This window comes from Pezoporus flaviventris, unplaced genomic scaffold, assembly GCF_033815535.1.
Source record: "Pezoporus flaviventris isolate CSIRO_AGI_PZ_B2104156 unplaced genomic scaffold, CSIRO_AGI_Pfla_v1 ptg000097l, whole genome shotgun sequence".
NCBI classification, from domain to species: domain Eukaryota; kingdom Metazoa; phylum Chordata; class Aves; order Psittaciformes; family Psittacidae; genus Pezoporus; species Pezoporus flaviventris.
The window spans coordinates 5,824,233-5,843,418 of NW_026892645.1; positions in this window are offsets into that span (position 1 = coordinate 5,824,233).

A 19,186-nucleotide genomic window follows, 5' to 3' on the forward strand; every position below is an offset into this window, starting at 1 on the left:
CCATTGATGGGGGACAGCAGACCCGAGCTTGGGGTGCCCCACAGCCCCCTGAAGGCAAGGGAGAGGAAGGGGTGCATCCCATTGATGCAGTGCTGCAGTGGGGTCTCCTCCCTCCCCAGGGCTGTCACTGGGAGCATGCAGGGTAAGGCATGGCTCCCACTTCCCTGCATGGCTTTTGGGGGTAAAAGGGATCAAATACATCAAAATGAGACACAGGAGTTGAGCTTTCTTCTGCCACCCCAGGGACAGGGCTTAAACCTCAGCCACGCCAAACTGGGGGTGAAGGCAATCCCACAGCCAGTTCACATCCCCAAACCAGGCCAATGGATCACAGGGCAGGAACACACAAACCCCTCTGAGCAGCCACGAGCAGATCCAGGCACAGGCTGGCTTTGGGATGGACACACTTCAGTGGATCCCAGATCCCATCACCCCCAGAGGCTCAGCATTCCCACAGATCAGAGCCCTGGAGCTGCAAGCACAAAGCGGCTGCAGCACCCTCCACCCAGCCAGCAGCTTCAAGGGCTGCGCTCGACACACAGACACCTCCAGCAGGAGCTGAGATGTTCTGAAGGAAGGTCAGCGTCGACATTTCTGTTTCAACTCCCAGCAGTTTCCTCCTGAAAGATGCAAGTGAAAAGGGAAAAAACTCCCTTCCCTGCGCAGCGCGAGGGCAGCATCCTCAGCACGCTTCAAACACCACCCAAGGAAAAACGTTAAAGAGACTAAAGCAGCCCAAAAAGCAGCCTGAGGCATCTCTGTGCTATTGTTCTTTCAAGGCCAGAAGGGGTGCAAATGCCTTGGGAGCAGTGGTGGGCCATCACTTTTAACACCGACATGACACACAAGGGACTGTGTCCTCTACAGTGTCACACTGCAGCATCTCTGTTCCTGCTGCAGCAGCCTCCCCCCCCCAGGGCCAGTCACACCAGTTTAACCCCAGCAGCCAGGACAAATCCCCCTTGATACCTGCACAGCCCAAAGAGTCACCTGCATCAAACACATCCCGTCTGGAACCTTCCAGAGCCAGCCCGGTGCAGCAGCACCATCACGTACTGGTTGAACTGGCAGGCAGTGCCCATCAATACAAGACGTGCCTTCTCTTTGCACAGCTCATTTCTCTCTCCTGACTGGGAATAGCATTCCTGGCAGCGCCGGGAGCCCACGCTCAGGAACAGCTTGCTGCGTGCACCCGAAGCAGAGCAGCCCGAGCCCTGCTTTCCCTGCTGCTTGAGACCACGTTACTGGTGCTTAAATAGCAGTTATCCTGGTGCAAGCCGGGCAGACCTGAGCAGGGACCAGTAAAGCAAAGGGTGGTTTGGATTCTCCCTCAAACACATGCCCCAGTAGGGGTAGGGAGGCCCAGCCAGTGCTGATTTATTGCAGGAGATATGATTTAAACCAACGCTACGGCTTTTCAAACGGTGTGTCTGCACTTCTGTTGCCTGTCCACGTGGGCTGTCTCAAATGATCCCAAATGAAGAATGCAGCCAAACAGTCCCCAAGTCCAGCCACGACCGACACATGGCTCCCCAAAACAAAGGACAGGGGCAGTGTGTCCCTGACCAGACTTAAGACAACCCATCGCCACAGCATCACCAAGGCTGCACAGTCCTCTCCCTCCCACCATGCTCTACTTCCACTATAAGACAGTCTCTCCACATCCATATCCCAATTTGGAAGAGCCTCTGTGAGGGATTAAAGGAAAAAGCCAAACAGACAAACAATCTAACTGGACCATCTCCTTTGCAAGCTTTCCTCAGAGGACTTCTTTCTAATGGGGCTGACATCTCCCTGTGCCACATGGGCTCTTCAGCACCATTCATGAAGGTCATTCACCAATTGGTTCCTTCCCCTCTCTTTAGCTCTTATATGTTTGACTTCCCCTGTCAAGCCCAGCTCTGGATGGTCAGACAATCCCAGAAGGGTTCTGTTTGCTGTTGCTGAATCCAAGCATCCAGGAAGCAGAGCTTTAGTAGCAAAGAGCTGGATGAAGCTATTTCTGTGTCTTCTTCAAGCAGCTTTGCCCAAGCAGCCTGGAAGCACCAGCAGCTCCAGCAGCCAGTTGGACACAGCGATAATCCCGTGCCAGATCGCGGCTCTGACAGCTCCAGCACGTGATTCACCAAAGAACTATTCAACCCCAGGTCTCCCCGTCCGGAGGGGATACCCAGTGATCTGAGCTCTCAGACACTATATTTTACTCAGCATTTAACACTGGCAAAACACTTGATAGGACCCAGAGGGATTTCTGCATCTGCTGATCAGCTGCCTCCTCTCTTGTTCCTCTCCAAGGTTTCGTTGTTGCTTTGCATTTGCCTTCAGCCTGCTTCTGTTACCATATGATGCTGATACCATCACGATGGATCTCCCCAGAACTTCTAAACCCACTGACACACTTCCAGCCAAGGTGGAGACCTCAGAGATAACGTTCCTGCAGCCACAGAGCAATCCTGGGTCGTGCTGGGGTGCAAGTTCTGCTTAGACATCATACAAGGCACACAGAGCAAGACACTGCAACTTCTTTTGCCTAACCACAGGGAAACAAGCTCCAGAATTAGAGCTCGTGTTTTAAACCCAACTGCCAGACAAAGCCAAAGGAACTGAGCTTTGCAGACTCCAACACCTGCACAGGAGCACATCCAAAGCCTTTCATCTACAGAGCCAGGAACCCTAACCCTGGGCTTCACTGTTCGCTAGAGGAGATGTTTCAGAGCTGGGCACATTGCAGCAGCCACTGCTTTCCCAGCAGAGCAGCCACAGCACTAGAGAGAGTTCAGAGAGGTGGGTGATGCTACAACCACTATAAATGCATACTATAGACACCCCAGAATACCCCCCTGCCCCGCTCACCACCCAGGCACTGCCAAATGAAACACAACCATCAACCCCAGGGAGCGAGCTACAGGTACAGAGCAGGAGAGATCAAGGACATGGCAAACATCTCATGTTCCTGCAAGAGCAGGGCAAAATTCCCTGGGGATCCTGGGAAAGGGATCATGCCCCATGCTACAGAACAGGTTTCCTGCCAGCATAGCCCCATGCAGGATCAGAAAGCTCAAGCCTCAGGACAGCAACCCCACAAGCAGGCATCCTGGAGATTTAACATCCCAGAGAAGCATTGTATTGGGATTGCGTGGCAAGGGTTTGGTAGCAGGGGAGACACAGGGGTGGCTTTGTGAGGAGCTATTATAGGCTTCCCGTGTGTCCAACAGAGCCGATGCCAGCTCCAAGGCAGACCCCACAGTGACAGTGGTAGTGCCTCTGGGATAATGCGTTTCAAAAGGGGTTAAAAATCTCCTCCAAAACCAGAGCAACCACAGCAGCAGAGAGGAGTGAGGGTGTGTGAGAGATACAGACACCTGCAGCCACCAAGGTCAGTGAGGAACGAGGTGCTCCAGGCTCTGGAACAGGACTGCCCCTGCAGCCCATCAGGTTTGCAGTAGAACTGGTGACCCTGTGAGGAACCCACACTGGAGCCTGGGAAGGAGAGGAGGGGAAGTGGTTTATAAGATTTGGGGTTTATTTCTCATTATCCTGCTCTGATCTGATTGGTAATAAACTAATTCCCCAAGTCGAGTATGTTTTGCCTGTGATGGTAACAGTGAGTGAGCTCTCCCTGCCCATATCCTTGCATCCTGACTCACTTGCATTACACTCTCTCTCCCCTGTCCCGTTGAGGAGGGCAGTGACAGGGCACCCGACATCCAGCCATGGTCACCCCACCACAAGCATCAGCACTTCCTTTCCTCTTACAGCATGCCTCTTCCTGTGCCCCATCTCCCCATTCAGAAGACAGCAGCAAAAACATACAGTTCCGGAAGCATGGATTTAACAACGCAAGAGGACCCCAAACTCCTCGCCCTCTTTAGCTCCTTTAGCCCCTGCATTAACTCTCACTGAGAAACAAGGTGGGACAGGTTCACAGGCCCATGCTGTGGCCTGTGAGGGACAGTGCCTGAGCCATACCCCATCCCAGCCACCAAACCATCTCTGCCACCAGTGTGCAACGGGACAAAGCCATCAGCCTGGTGCTGCTCTCACCTTGCTGCCTGCCCAATTACTCACCTGCCCCAGCGCAGGGACACAGACCTATGTCAGACGATGCGATGATCTGATTAGTCTGTTTGATATTGCAGTGCCTGATTCAATACCCATTGAAATCAAAGGTCCCTTGATCTCTACAGGCACTAAATCAAGCCCTGGTTCCCTCCAGCCGAGCACAACCATCCCGTCCTCACCAGTTACTCCAGGCCTAGGCCACTGCTGCATAATTAAAGGGCACAGTGCTGGCTTTAACCCAGTGAACCACCATGGCTTTTCTTATCAGTGGTGAATTTCCCCTTGCTTTGGACTTCGTTCCAGAGGAGTTAAGTGCTATTAAAAGCTGCTGTAACCATAGAATCACACAAGCACAGAATCACCTAGGTTGGAAAAGACCTTTCAGATCATCAAGTCCAACCATTAACCACTTGCATCTGAGGATCTCAAAGCAGAGACACAGTGAGTTATGTTAGGAGAGTCGGAGCAGGGTTTAATAGGAGGCAGAAATGGAAGCATCAGGAGACAAAACTGGGTCTATCTCAAAATCAGGCCCAATCCCAGTCTTGCTTTCCCTGCAGATGCAAGTCAGGAGTCAGTACCCCGAGTCACAGAGCTGGAAAGAGCAGGAATCCGGCCCATTGCACACAGGCTGCAATCTGAGATGCTATTTACTTTTCTTGCTCTCATTCAGGAGCAGAGCTGCCCGTGTTCACAGCCACGTCAGTTCTTGGCTCCACGGGGCCCAAAGACAAAGCAGCAAAGGGAAGAGAAAATCAGAGACCGCTCCATGCTGTGTGAACAAATCAAGGATCACTTCTGGGAATGGCATTTGAACCTGATGTGTTCTGGAGTGAAGGGGCATGTGAGATCCCAGCCTTGCACCCCCTGGAGACGTGGTCCTCAGTTCAAAACGAAACAGGGGCAGTGGGAAGGCATCCACCAGGGTCTGGCTCCATATCACTAAGTCTTGGAGTCTGAGGAAGAAACAGGGGATAAAAGGGAGACTCAGGGCTCCCCTCCAACAACATCCCAGCTCCCAGGCTGTCCTAGAGCAGGAAGAACAGGGAGTGTTCCCCATTTGCTGCTCCAGCTACAGCAGCTGAGACAGTAAGAACTGTTGCATGAGCAGGAAGGAGAGGGACGGAGCTGTGCAGCCAGCGGGATCCAGCCTCCCTTGTTGGAACCATCACTTCCCATCCCGCTCTGCCAAGAGTGGGAAAATCCCTTCCACAAATAACACAAGCAAATAAATAAAACAAACCCCTGGGGCTGGGGGAGAGGAGACGGATCCAGCACTAACCCAAGGCTGCAACGTTGGCTGAGCGCTGCCAGCGGGGCTGAGCAGCAAACAGTGGCATTCACAGCAATGGGCACTGGGAGCTGCAGGGGGGGTTGGTGCTTTATAGGCCAAAAAGTGGCTTTATAAAAATGGATCTTCAAATATTTGCTCCAGCATGCCCTGAGCCCCATGTGCTGTGGTGAAACACTCACATGTGCCAAGCTCCGGCAGCAAGCAGGGAGAGCGGCTGCGGCACAGCAGCAATTCCTGCCCAGAGCCGGGGTCTGCGAGCACGACACTGGCATCTCCATGCAAACCCAGCCCCGGCTGTAGAAGAAATAGATGTGAAAACCAGATATTCCTTTCCCACCCCCTCAAAGAGGAATGGTACTATCAAGTTAGCCAAAGGAACCCAGAGCTGCTGCTTTTGGTGACGCTGGAAACATCACTGTCTGAACCAGCTGCTCCAGAACGAAGAACTAGGGGATGGCACACGGAACAAGCAACATCACAAGAGCCAACACCGGTGCCTGCCTTGGGGGTCTGCAGCCTGGACATAAGGACCCTCCAGGTCACCTTGTGGCCATGGGCAAGCCTGAATGCCAGGTCCCCCAAAGGGCTGCATGGAAAGCGGCTCCCGCATGGCAGACCTGCCATGACCAGCTTCCCAACTGACCTCCACATGGCAAAAAGAAACAGAGAAGACTGAACCCCTCCAGTGCCAGGCTGGATGCCTCTGGGCTTCACAGAGTCCTGCTGGAACACCACCATCCTTTCCAGCAGCTCCAACAGGTTCCAACAAGGCAGGAGATGACCTCCACTTCTCCAGGCAGAAGGGGATAATTTAACCCTGGGCACCCAGAAAGTGCTGGAAGCACAGAGCAAAGAGACCCTAAACACAGTGGATACAGGTTGGCATTTGCATTCCTGCCAGAGAAAGGGCAGAGAGCAAGGGTTCAGGCAGGAGAGGACAGGCAGCACGGGAGCAACAGGAGGCAGAGGGAAGTGGGGCAGAGGGGTACATCCCCTGCATGCCTCTGAACCGATGAGGTCTCTGGATCAGCCCCCCCATGTTCTATCCAAGCGCACCAGTCTGTCCCCTCCTCGGAGGAGCTTAGCACCGCACAAGGGGCAAAGGAGCACAGTTCACGCGCAATTCCTGGCTGAGAATTAGATCCTGGCTCTATCCTGAGCTCAAATCACAAGGTTCCTGAGGCTCCTTTACTCCAGGAGAAGGAACCAGCTGCAGCAAGCTGGATTCCGCCGTAGGGCCTCCAGTTCCCAACAACTGCCTGCCTCTGGCTGAGGAACACAGCCTGACCTTCCCCGCACAGCACCCACCCTCCCCTGCACCCTCCTGCCTCCTCCAGCTTTCCCCACAGCCAAATACGCTCATTTGCTTATGAAAACCCCGGAGGTGCATCTACAGCACAGGGGAGCAGCATGAAGGCTGCTTCGTTTTCTCCTCTTTTCCTCCTCTAGCTCTTCACTGAAGCCTCCACCTCCCCAGCTCGAGGAGAAGCCTTTCCTTTCCCTCCCTGTGCTCTGAGCAGCACGGAAGCATGAAAGGTACTGACAAAATAAAGTTGGATTGTACTGCATTATTGAAAAAGTGACCTCCAGTGGTCAATAAAGCCTTTGCCCACCGTTTCCAGGCAGCGGTGCCTGTTGTCAGGCTCTGCCTGGGTGCAGCGGGATGCAGCTCGGCATTCCCGGTCCCAGCGACCACGGGCGGACTCGTTAAAAGCCAGGCTCTGCGTTTGGGTAACGAGGAGCTCGAAGCACTTTAATGCACGGCTGCAACCGGGAATGCAAACGGGCTGCAGGCGGGAGCAGCCTCACAGCGCTCTGCTCCCCCCCGGCTCCTGACTCCCGGCTCCAGGCGAAGGCAGGGTCTGATAAGAGGAGCTGGCAAAAGGCACAGTTCTAGGATGAGGTTTTACTGCAAACCCTCAGCCACACTGTGCAGGGAGAGGGAAAGGGGTACAAGGGACACTATCCTGCTGCTCAGCAGCACCGGGCTCAGCACAGGGACCAAGAGGAAGCTGATGGACCCAGCACAGGTAGCACACAGGTTGCCCTCAAAGATGCTCTCCTCTGCGTTCCCACTCCTTTCACATTTGGTTTCTATGCACAACCAGCTTCCTCCTTCCCTCCTCTACCCCAGCTGCAGAAGCAGATCTGTCCTGGCCACTTGAGACACCACTGAAGGACATTAAACCCAGCATGGAAGGGGAGCAGCCCATGGGAACACCTCCCTTCCCACCAGAGCCCAAAACACCTCTCACCTGGGGAAAGGAGCTGAATTCCCTTCACATGACACACAGAGGCACAGGGAGGAGCACACATGGGAGATGGTGATGGCCCATTTGGAGGACCAGCAGCTCGCTGGTGACACTGGTGCTACCTTGCCCACAGATCCCCTCCCTTCTTCTTTCCCCCTCTCCTTTCACAGCCTCAGCAAGGCAAGCAGCAGCAGCCCCTCACTGTCCTCCCAAGCTCCAGGCCAGCTGGGAGCCCAAGGTGAGGGATTAGCTTCAGGTAGGGCCCAACTGCAATAATCTGAACCTTCTCAGGACGTTAGTCAAGGACAGAGAAGAACCAGCACCCCCAAGAGAATTGGAAGGAAAGCCCTAAAGCGGACCGGCTCTTTAAGGATCCTGCTCCATCTCCAAGTGGCAGTGCCACCATAGTGTGGGATGCCTCCCTGTGTCCCTCTTTGCACAGCAGCAGCAGCCATCCCTTCCAGATCCCACAACATCTCAGGATCAGCGCTGCTCAGGGAAGAAGGTGCTAATGAACCATCTCATTCCTCAAGGGGATCTCAAGGGGATTGCTTTAGACAGCATGAAAGATTAAAGGTCTAAAGGATGCAAGGGGAGGTGGAGGGTAAGAATCTCCTCCCATGGATGGATGCAGATTGGCACCACAGAGCTCATAGGTATGGTCAGGAGCAGACTATGAGCTGTGGACATGATCTAGTGCACCAGGCAAGGAGATAACCAAATGGTGTGCTCCTAAATTTAGCAGCCAGCATGCATCTCATCTCCCAGCCCTCCATCCCCACAGCCCACTCCCAGAGCTGTGCAAGCCTGATTTCCACCAAGGGTTGTCTTGAAAGAGACTCCTTCCACTTCAACCCATCTGCCAAGTGCCCACAGCCTTCCCCAGATCAGCTCCCCTGTTCTGCAACGTGCCAGTAGCATGGACCAGGCTCCTCTCCACCTAAAGCAGCACACCCATGGCACAGAGACAGCAGTTGCCTACATATCACCTGCAAAGCAGCCTCCCCTCACATGGAAATGCACAAAGTAAGGGTACAGCAGGATCCTGGCACATTTATTGTACCCTGTTGGCCCAACAACCGCCTCCCTCAACCTGTGGTTCACAGCCCTTGAGAGCAAGGACAAAGCCCAGCGTTCCCCTCTGGTAGGTGTCCCAGCAGCTCTCTCCTTCAGCTGCACAACATCCCTTACACAAGGGTAGGAGCATCCCACTTTGAAACAGTGACCTGTCTGAAATAGTGATCTCAGTGCTGCTCGCCAGCCCTCAGCATCCAGCATGGCCATGGCACCAAGGGCAGGACACCTTCAGCCACAGCCAGGTGGTTGCTCTGCCCTGCAGCAGGTTGAATGGCCCAAAGGAGAAGTGGACAGTGGGCCAAATCCACAAGGCTGAACCCCTCAGCCTGCAAGAGCAGGGCATGGTCTTGTGATGGCCCTGCATAGACAGGAAGGTGGGAAGATGAAGGGACCCAAGCTCTTGGGGAGACAGTACAGCCAAGCTCCAGCCGCCTCTAGACTACAAAGCACATCTCCTCCTTGCATGGATGGGTGGGCTCACCTCACCAAGTGGAGATCACCTACATACAAAGCTTGGCATGGTCCTGACACCACTGCAATAGGCAATGGCCCAGCCATTTGCTTTCCTGAGGAGTAGGAGGCATCAGGAGCTGCAAGTACTCCTCGTGACACCCCAAAGAGCTTAACCTTATGGGGCAGCCACAGAAAGAGTGGCTGGTTTGAGCAGCGGTGAGTTCACGCTGGGACATCGCACCCCATCTGATCACAGATCCTCCATTGGTGGCAAGATGCATCTGGTCACACTCAGACACACACAACATCATCTGGAAAGATGAGAACATGTCATACCTTAGGTGTGAGTCAAGCCTGGGTTTTGGGATGCCAAAGGCAGCCTAAAGCTTTGACTTGAAACCTAAAGCTGAGGCTTACAGCTGGGTGGAGCTGAGGGGCAGGATGGGATCCTATCGCTGCTTCTGCAGGTCTCATTTGGAGCTGCACCAGCACAACCCTTCCCAGACAGGCATCACATCCAGCCTTGTGTCCACTGCTCCATCCCTGGCAGATCGGGTCTGTCAGGTGGATCTGGGTCCAAGTTACAGCCTTGCAGCCCCCAGGCTGTACAAGTTTTAAATAATAATAAGTCACAGCCTTACATCTCAGATCAAGCTCCCTTTGGGGAGATGCAGGTCCCAGCTGGGAGTGCTAAACCAGACGGGCAGGACCAGAAAACATTCCCATCCTACCTCTGCAAAGAGGAGCCTCTACTCCACACCCTTCCAGTCTGCCCCTGGGGTATCTGTCAGACAGGCGGAGCAGGGCTTTGTTGTTGAAGGCAGCCTAATCCTGCAACCTTTACATCAGTGGGGCCAGATCTCTTGATTCACCCAAAGTCGGGCCCTTCTTGATTTACCCAAGGTTGGGATGCAGCTGGGAAGCAGGGGGATGGCAGCAAGGAGGAGAGGGGACACAATTCAGGCCATCGCACACCGAGCAGCCTGGTACAAGCTGCGATGGCTCCTCCCTTCCCTCCTGCCTTTGCAAACCCCTCTCGGCATCACCAGCTGAATAAGGCTCAACCCGAAACCAGGGTTGTACCTGCACGTGTTGGTGAGTCAGAGCTGGCCGGGCACAGACACACACCAAGCCCTCCCCCACAGCCCCTTTCTACTCCTGTCTCCCTGCCATGCCCTCACCAGCACTTTAAAGAGGTTTTTGCTTTCCCCTTTTCCCCTCCTCTTCTCTCTTCTGCTCCTTTTTGTCTCCAGTCCTCCCAGTGGGTGGGGAAAATCCCGGGTGTCAAACTTCAAAAGGGAAGCCTGAGTTCACATCGCATTCATGTCCAATGTGCTGCCTAACCACAGGCTTCTGCCTGCACCCACACCCGGGACTGACAGGAGCTCCAGTGGGGCCGGTAACGCTGCTGCCCCTGCTCCCCGCAGCCCAGCGCCGTTGGGGATGTCCCTTTGTCCACCCATGGCTTGGTGCACCCGCTCAGGTGGAGCTGAGAGGAGGGTTTGGACACGGAGCACTGCTCAGGAGGGTTGTGGGGCTGAGGTTCAGCGCCCATCACAAAAGCAGAGCTCCTGGAAATCAGCGCTGCAGAAAGGAGACAGAACTCCTTGGCTTCTCCTCCCTGCTCAGCATCGCATCCCTGACAGCGGCTTGGTGGCACAAGGTAGCCCTGCCACGCGCCTCATGGTGCACAGGACAGCTCAAGGATGCTTCGCACCGTGTATTTTGCTTTGTGCATTTGAGTTTCACACTTGATCTGGGTGACTTTGGCCAAAGCAGAACAGAGCAGCCAGACCAAGGAGAAAGATGTGCCCTGTGCTGTACAACCAAAACCAGGAAACACCCCATCCTCTGCAAGGGCTTTGGTGGGGATGAAGAGCTCCACAAAGCTGAACCTGGGCAGATCCGGGGTGATCCCTGCACACTGCAGAGCCACTGTGGGGCCATAGATCCACCAACCTAAGCCTCGTGCTGCTCCCACCTACAGCGGCCCTGGTCCACACAAGACACCTCCTTCACATCTCCTGGTTTCCAGGTTAACAGAGCAGGGCAGTTTGGACCTGGTGCTTTCATAACAAACCTATTTTCTTTTCCCCCAGTCACCTGCAACAAAGAAACCCAGGCACACAGACCGGGGAAGGAGATACAGCATCTATTTGATTTTCTATTGTACTCCTGAATAGTAAGTTAAAGCCTATTCACAGCTGATTTGGTTCTGTTTTCAGTGGCTTTTGAGACCCTCAGACTTCATGGGGAGATGAGCTCACCCACTGAAGAGCTGGCAGGAGCCAACCATGCAGGGTTAGGAGCCAGGATGGTCCTGGGAGGCGAGTCAGAAACCCCACACAGAGAGGAAAAGGGGGATGCTCAGAGCAGGAGAGCCCAAACCTGTGAGCCTCTACCAGGATCCCCACAGTTAGAGGCTGGAAACAGCTTCAGTGCCTGCCAGGAGCAGAGAGAAACGTCAGAGTGGCATTTTGTTGAAAGGGGATGAGCAGGAACGTGGGAGGATGTGTTGATGCTCCCCCCTGAAGGAAAGGACACAGTTTCCAGTGGGAAAGCTGTCGTGGCTCAGGACCTGTGCCAGGAAGACCAGGGAGCACAGGATGGGCAGAGCTGCAGCCTGCCCTGATGCCCACGGAGGTATCAGGGCAGCTCTGGCACCAAGGTTGACCTGCAGCATCTCTGGCAGCCACCACCTTGCAAGTACACACATCAGGATTTCAATCTCACTGTCCCCAGCGTGTTTGGATGCAGTGTCTTGGCTATGACAGCCATGGGGATGGGCTCTTACCCTCCCTGCACTGCTGGGCACACAGGCTCTTGAGCATCCCTACGGAGCACAGGGCCAAATATCAGGATATACAGGACATCAGCCTACTAAAAGCCTTGAATAATGATCCCCGAATCCAGTGGAATCAACACAATTGGGAACACACCACCTGCAGATGCCTGCTCTCAAAACACCTCCTGTGGGCTCAGCTCCAGCAGCCCACAGAGCAACACGGGCACACTTTCCCATGTGGCCCAAAGTGCTCAACCTTCAACCTGTCTAACCGGGTGAGAAGTCCTCTTGGATTGCACTTTCCCTCTGCTCTATCTCCAGGTAAAGCAAGAGAACCCCACCACACAGCCATGGGAAGGGTGCTCCAAACAGTACCCAGCTGCAATGGAATAGAATGCTGCTCCAGGACAAACTTTGGGTTTAAGGAAGGCTCAAACATCCTGGAGTTGCAGCAGGGATTGAAAGGAGGGATGTGCTTCAGTGAGGCAGGCACATTTCCCACTGTGAGCCCTTCCCAAGCAGAGCCAGCATCTCCAGCATCTCCCCAGCAAACCCTTCACCCCCTCGAGAGGGGTTTCCATGGCAGGACCCAGGCCAGGAGCTGCAGGAAGGGGGCTGCCATCCCTCCCTCCCGCCTGTGAGCCAGGGGGACGCACGTGATGAGGCGCTGGCTTGGGTTTCGAGCCTTGCGACAGCACCAGCTGCTCCTGCCCGTCCCTCTCCCCCAAAGAGGCCCAGAGATCGTGTTTCCTGGGCTCGTCCATCCAGGTGAGTCCCCGCAGATGTGGCCAACATCACCTCCCCTGCAGCCATTCCACAGGAATGCCAGACCAGCCACTGGGCACTAGAGCATCCCTGCGAGCTCCGGGTGACATCCAGGCGCATCCCATCTCCTGAAGCCCTGGGGATGCAGGAGCTGCGCTGGGCAGGGGCTCACCCCAGCAGAAACCAGATCTGGGCTGCTCCAGAACCAAAAATAACCCACCAGCTGCCTGGGAAGAGAGAGCCAAGCGAGCACAGAGCACACACATGGCAGCGGGGGGGTCATCTGCATCCATCTTCAGGGGTAACAGAGGGGTTTGGTGAAATTCAATGGGTAACAGCACAGAAGCAGCCCACAAGAGCCTCCAGGATTATCTGGGCAGCAAAGCAGCAGATGACCAATACCCTCAGGGCACATCCTCCATCTGGGGAGCCACAAAGAGCCCTGTGCAGAGGCTCCTGCTCTGTCCCTCCTCTCCTGCCCCAAGAGGCAGCAGCAGTCAGGGCAGCTGAGAGCCCAGAGAACATGGAAACTGGTGATGTGGGAGCATTATCCCACCCATGGTTCCACAAGCAGTCACTCATAAACACTCCCCCAGCCTGAGCAGTGCTTGGAGCAGGCTGGAGAAGGAAAGGAAATCCAGATGTGCAAAGCAGAGGAAGGAGGCACCAGGATGTGTTCACATCTCATGCCAGCCTCCTGCCAGAGGCTCCTGGTGCAGCCACACTTTGTGTTTTCGAGGAGCAGCAAGAGCCCTGACCTTTGCAGGGCAGAGGAGATAGAGCTTTGTGTGCTTGGGTTACCTGTGATGCTACGCAGGGCTGGGGAGCAAGGAGGGCACAGAAGCCAGAGCTGCCTTTGGGCTGGATGCATTTGGGCTCCACAAACAACAGCCCTTTGAGCAGATCCAGTCCCTATCAGAAAAACATGTTTTTCCCATTTCCATAATTACACTCCAATCACTACCAGCACCAAGGCACAGGCTTAGGTTGAACTGGAGAGGCAGCAGGTAATGTTTCTGCATCAACCCTTACTTCAAGGAGTCACTTTCCCCTCATCATTCCCAAATCTTCCACTTTTCTTCTTCCAACATGGTATGTTCCAGGACCTGTCACCTCAGAGCAGGTCAACGCCTGCCCCAAACCCCAAGCATGGAGAGTTAAAGAGCAGAAAGACCTGGCACAAGTCACTCAGCCCCTCAACTTCATCAGCCTCCTGAAGGCACTGGCGTTGCTCATCTGCAAGCACTGCTACCACAGCCCAAGGGAGGGCATCTGCAGGTCCCGCCTCGTGGAAGAGCTCTATAAACCAGGGTTGAACCCTCAGCAGGTACAGGCTGACCTCAGGGAGCAGAGCCACAGCAGCGCTGACCTCAAGGGGAAGGCAGGAGCGCTCCCAGCCAGGCTGGGGAGGGAGCTGGCAGGAACAGTGCGGCATCGCTGGGTACCAGCGCTCACATCCACCCGCTGCCCCTGGGGTTGTGCATGGATTGGGGCTGCTCCCGCTTTGCCCGAGCCAGCTCCCTGGGCAGGAGGAGACAAGCAGGAGCTGGGTGCTGCTGCAGCCACCGTCCTCCCTGCTCCGGCGGCGGGAGGAGAAAGCAGCAGGAAACAAGTCTTGGGCTGTCGGCTTCCCGGCACCCTCGGCAGTGCTGCCCATGCCAGCACCGCACTCCTCCACCTCCTTCCATCCTCGCTGTGTCTGCAGGGAGAGGAGGAGTGGCTCTGCTTCCCAGCAGCTGGGGAAGGATGGAGCCAGCTCCTTGCGTTTCCCAGACCTGGGGCGCTGCACCAGGCAGAGGAGAGCAGCTCCTTCCTGCTGCTCGTGGTGCATGGAACGCAGGCCAGGCAGGAGACAAACCCCCTTCCCCGGGAAAGGCTCATCTGTGCACTTCCCAGCTCCATCATCACCTCCCTGCAGTGCTTTGGGCAGAGCTGCTCTGCCCAGGTTTTCCTGCTCCCCTTGCTGGAGAGGGGAAGGCACTGGTCCATCTCGCACACGCAGACCCTGTTGGCTGTGCTGCTTTCAGAGAGCCTCCAGGCAGTTTTGCTCCAGCATCTTTGGTTGCCATCAATAAGTCTTCCGGAGGCTTTAAAGCCTGGCACTGCTCAATCTGCTCAACCAATCTTACACCTGTGAGGGGAAAACCCTTAACTCTGGTCTCCAAAGTGGGTCCTCAAAGCACCTACCAGGGATTAAGACCCAGCTGACCTGATCCTCAGCATCCCAAAGCTCTGAGTGCTAACTCAGACACACAAAGGAAGCAGAAGCTCCACAGACGCTCTGCACCATCTAAAAGCCTTTTCTTTCATTTCACTTGCTCTCATTTTAAGCTGGCCGCCAATACCTTGAGAAACACAGGCTGGAGAGACTTCGGGTTTCTTTTTGAGAGCTTAACATCCATTATGCTCTTAAAAAATTTATACCCTTAAGCATCTGCACAGTGGCTGCTGAGCACCCATTAACAAAATCTCATCCATTGCTTAAGCCTGACAAGTCTCACCTTCAAGAGATACCCATAAAGACCTGGCAAGACACTCAGCTGGAGCCCTGGGCTCCTAAGAGCAGACCATAACACAAACAGCCCTGGGGAAGACATTATCCCCCCCAAGAGAGTGAGCCACCAGAGGTGAGGTTTATATCCCAGAGCAACCACTGCACGCTGGCTTCACTGCAGACCATGGCAGGACAGCTTGATGTGTCAGTTGGAAATGCAATTAACTTCCCTGTGCAAGGGGATAAGGGAAGAACTGAGGTTCCTATGGATGCAGTTGCTCGGCTCTTAATTCCTCTAGCAACGCTAGCCTAGCAATGTTATCCAGGTTTCATGTCTACCCTTCCCAGAGCAGGAAAAGCTCCTGTCAGCCTTGGGAATGCCCCTGCATGTGGGAAAGCTGCACGGTGTGCAAAGCAGCACTGCACCAGGAGCTGTTTGCAACCAGCTTCGCCTCCAGGACCCCCAACCCACAGCTCCTGCTGCCTCCTCCTGCAGCTGCGTTCCACTCCTTGGGGCTCCTACTCCAACATCAGAGCAGGAGGGGTCCAGGGTCAGCCCAGGTCCAAGCAAGACTGTGTCAGAAGCAGTCGTGGAGCTTCTTCTCAGCAGCCTCGGTGCAGGGCTCCTCCAAGGCAACTGCTGCAACACAACCATCCCATTGCTCTAGGCAGCTGTGAAGCTGCTGGAGGAAGGCTCCCAAATGGCAGGCAAAGGATGAAAAGCAAAAAGGAATGTGCAACAGAGCTAGGCAGGCCTGTAGAGGAACCTTCCTGTGCCCTGCTCCGCCAGACAGCTTCGCCAGGTCCCCATGCAGCCCCTCCACATGCTCTGTCAGGGCACACGCAGCCTCACGGGCAGGTCCCTGCTGGGTCAGGCACAGCATACACACGTACAGGAGCTGTTTGCAAGTCAGCATTGCAGCACCGAGGAGCACAGGGATTAACTGGACCAAGGTCAGGCAGCGTGGCTGGGGGCTGAGCTGTGCAGCCCAGGACACAGCACCTCACCTACCCCTGAGCAGTCCCCCGGAGCAGCCAGGCACAGGAGGATGTGTTAGACTGAGCCCCCACTTTCATCCCTGCATCCAGGCGAGACAAATGTTTTCCCTCCTACACCATTGCCTCCATTCACACCTCCCTATGAAGGATGCACTGGTCGCTCTGTGTTCCCACACACTGCTGTGGGGTGGCCACAGCTGGGGTAGGACCCCCCAGGCAGCTTATTTCAGCAGCCAGGAGACAGCAGGCAGCTGCACCCACAGCACCCACAGCATGGGCTCTCTGCACCCCAGCTCCTCCCTGGGTGCAGCAGCTTGCCACAGGCAGCCTCTCCCAATCCAGTGCTTCCTTCCACACAGAAAAGGACCAAGTGCAGCCTCCACTGCAGCCCACAAGGGTCTTTCTGCTGCCTTTGATGCACGCAGAAGGTCACAGCTGCATGGCTTGTGGTCCAACATCCAACCACACAAGTCCCTTCACACAGTGCAGCTGAGTCCTGGCACTGCAGGTCCCTCCAAAGCCATAAGCTCTGATGGGCTTCAGCCCTTCCACTGCCACTGTGCCACCATGCACCAGGAGCTTTCCGTACCCCAGGGAAGGGGTCTTCTGCTCTTGGTACGCATTTCACCCTTACAAATCCAAATCCAAGCAAGACGAGCAGCTCTGCCCACTGCTCAGGCCAGGCGCTGGGCTGGAAGGAGCATGGACATGAGCCTGAACTGGCAGCATGGACCTGCTGGAGCCCATTTCCAGGCAGGAGCGGACATGCCTGATACTCCATCACCTGCACCCAGGAGGGAATAAGGCTCAAGTGCAACCCCTCTACAGGCAAGCCCCCAACCCCTGGGCTCTGAGGAGGCTGAGCTATGCCCAGCAGCCCAGGAGAGAAAAGCTTGGCCAAAAGCATGAGGCTCAGCACTGCCACCCTCCCCTTGCCTTCACACCGAGGACATCCTTCAGGTGAGCTGCTGTGTGGGACCCAAAGAATCACCAAGCTCCAGCCAGCTCAGCTGCCGGCTCCCTGCAGCGTCACAGCCCTCCCCACCAGTTGCATTTTGTGGTTATTCCTGCTTTTCCAGTCGGCGAGGTTCCCATGCTGTGCTCCAGCAGCCCCTCTCCGGTGTATTTTCCTACCACAGGGATTTTATCCCCCTCCACCAAGGCTCAGAGGGGCATGGAGACAAGGAGCACCAGGACAAGGCAGCAAAGACAAAGCAATTCAAGGCAAGCAGGGAACAGCCCGTGACTGCCTGGCTCTGCTGGGGTGGATGTTTCACAGACACCCCCAGCACAGGGTCCTGACCCAGCTGCAGCTCCCACCATGCACTCAAGCCAGCCCTCATCCAGCCCCACAGGAGCTGCTGGGGGCCGGATGCTTGGCTGTCATCTCCCTCCAGGTTTGCACAAGCTGTCTAGAGGTAGCTGATGGCAAGGGGCCAGGCAAGCACGGTGCTTTGATGTGGGTGTCTGCTGGGCACATGCCAGGGCCAGGCCAGGGTGCTTGGCTGGAGGCACTGGGTGCCAGACTGAATTATGCCGGGAGGGGAAGAAATCTGCAGGTCACGGCTGTGCCACAGCGGCAGGAGGTATCTGCCTCCACACTCTGCTCCAGAGCCCTTTATCTGTCTCCCCTGCAAGGAAAACAGCCACGCTGTGTATTCCCCATGGCATAGAGAGTGCCGGCTGCTTCAGCACCCACCTCAGGCTCCCAGCCCCAGGGCGCCGGGAGGAGGATGCTGTGGAGGGGGATGCAGGAGCAGAAGTGGTCCAGCCCGGCGGCAGGAAGGCCCCGCACCGTGCCGGCTGCCGGTGCCCAGGCACCGAAGGAGTTACGGAGCGCAGGAGATGTCGTTAATAACGGAGGCCACGCGAGTGATTTTTATCTTTAAAAAGCCCACAGCCCAGGTTGCGCGGCTCTGCCGAGGAGCTCGCTCGGGCACAGCCGCTGCTCCTTTAAGGTATTTAACAACAAAGTGGGTGAACACGCTGGCTCCTCCCCGAGACGGCACATTCCCTCCGGGTCCCCCCGCCCCAGCCACGAGTGGCAGCGGGGACCCCTCCACGCCAGCGCCCGGACTACGAGTCCCGGCACCCCGCGGGGGTTTGCTCCCTGCCGGGGGTTGTAGTTCTCCTGCCGCTATCCGTCCGTCCATCCACAGGGCATCCTAAGGCCACGCTCCCCCCCCGGCTGGAAGGGGAAGTTGGGGAAGGCTGCAGTATCCATCGCAGGCAGGCGGAGATTAACCATTTCAGAGCCCTCATCAGCCGGCAGCACTGATTGCACTAATCGGGGGTCGCTTTTAGCGAGGAAGGGGACCCCCAAAAAGCTGGGACCAGGCGCCAACCTGGCGTTCATTCCCCACCTGAGCCTTCAGCTCCGACTTTAATGCAGTTTTTGTCCCTCCCCAAAGCCTTGGCAAGCTCAGGGAACGGGAAGGATCTACTGCTTTGGTTGCTCTCGGTGTCAAGCATCACTGCCTGGCACTGCCAGCCCTGGAAAGGTCCCTCTGGAGATGGGCAATCCCTATCACCGGAGTCTCCCAAGCCCCCCCCCCCCCCCCCCCCATCCAGAAGCTGCCTGTGCAGTGGGACAAGCCCTGCCTTCCACAGATCAGCATCTAGAAACCAGAGGACAGGGCAGGTGGGAGGGGACACGGAGGCAGACACAGGATTAACCCTAGATGACAAGCACTGGTCTCCATACCCTCCCATCACTATGTAACAGCTCAGTGCTGGAAAGCCCACTGGTCTCACAGCTGAAAGGGAGCATGGCCACAAATCCCTCTCAGACCCCAGCAAGTCCCGTCCTGCTCCACCCAGAATGGATGGGAAAGGGATGTGCAGCTGACATCCCTCATTCACACTGGTGCTGGAGACAGACTTTCCAGTTAGCTCCAGCATAGCCACGTTTACAGCTGTAACAGTGTCAGACCAAGCCCGGAGATCAGTCCTTGCCTATGCAGAATGAGATTTCATTTGAGCCAACTATTGAGTTGCTATCAGGT